The 1,164-nt window shown below is 30.4% G+C and overlaps 1 protein-coding gene across 1 annotated transcript in view; it reads left to right on the top strand.

Annotated features, from left to right (window-relative positions):
* LOC113825686 (coiled-coil domain-containing protein 43) overlaps window positions 1-826 on the top strand; it is a 25,790-nt gene extending 24,964 nt beyond the window's left edge. The window contains exon 5 of the mRNA XM_027378522.2: window positions 1-826. This exon is cut by the window's left edge and continues 79 nt beyond it. The gene's annotated coding sequence lies outside the window, so the exon portion shown is untranslated.
* The last annotated feature ends 338 nt before the right edge of the window (window positions 827-1,164 follow it).

Here is a 1,164-nt window from a genome sequence, read left to right as displayed (position 1 = left end):
TTGTCTGCAAATATAGCCTGTACCATTTTCATTTGGAATTTATGTTACACCAATAAATGTATCAGCTGATGCTTTGAGGCATTTGTTTATTTACTCTTTTTTTCTAATAAAAGCTTCAGTCTTTTGCTAAAGGTGAACTAATACTTCATCACATGCTGCTTTTTGGGGTTGTTTACTTCTTCCTTTTTGCAGTGATTTTTAAGAAATTTGATATTTTCTCTCTCTAACTCATCTCTTCATGAGCCACATCTTGTTAACATTTGGAATAAAAGTTTATAGATACAGATAAGTTTTTTTCATTATTGTTGTTTTATTTGCTTCAAAAAAGCCAAAAACAATGCAGATTGCATTTGTTTGTCCATGCAATACTTATACAATATATAGATACTCTTGCAGTTCTTGTAGTTTGTAAATGAAATCTCAAGATGCAGAAGAATCATTTAGGTACATTAAATTTGTAATATTTTCTCCACTTCCAGTTTCTGTTCCTTAGTACATATCAGACTCGTAGGGATATGACCCTTGGCTCTGTATTTCTTGGACCTAAAGTAACTGTTCTTGTAAGTGTCTTAGACTCATTTTAAGATTTCTTAGAATTGTGGTCTAGCAAGGTCCAAATGTACTATATAAAAAATATTTTTTTTTTCCATATTCAGATTCAAGCTTGAATTGTTTATCACAGAATATTGATATTTGTCTTTATGAATGCTTTTAAGGTCAAATACATATTTTGCGAATGCAGTGAAGATTTTTATATCTTGACAAATCCTTCAGTGAGTATTATTGTAATTCACTATTGACAGTAAAGCATTTTTCATATTATATATTCCATGTTCTTTATTTTGCCTAATTTTGTTTACCCAATCTCTTTTGTTGAATGTTCTGAAACAGTATAGTTTCCTTTGTTCCCATATTTATTGTGTCTATCCCTCCCTCTCTCCGTCTTCCCCTCATTCTTTGAATTATTCTATTTGTTTGTTGATTTCTCAATCAATATTTGTATAGTAGTGTTTCCAAGACTACTCTTTACAAATTGATGGTAAAACTAGCTAAGTATAGGATGTGGAAAGGATTATGGAGTCAGATACCTAGTTTCATCAACATAACCCAGGCATTCAAATAACATGAATGTTTCATTAGTCATTTTCTCTTTCTTTTATACAT

The sequence above is a fragment of the Penaeus vannamei genome, chromosome 28 (assembly GCF_042767895.1).
Source record: "Penaeus vannamei isolate JL-2024 chromosome 28, ASM4276789v1, whole genome shotgun sequence".
Lineage (NCBI taxonomy): Eukaryota > Metazoa > Arthropoda > Malacostraca > Decapoda > Penaeidae > Penaeus > Penaeus vannamei.
Note: the sequence above shows the minus strand (reverse complement) of the source record. Positions and strands in the feature narration are given on the sequence as shown.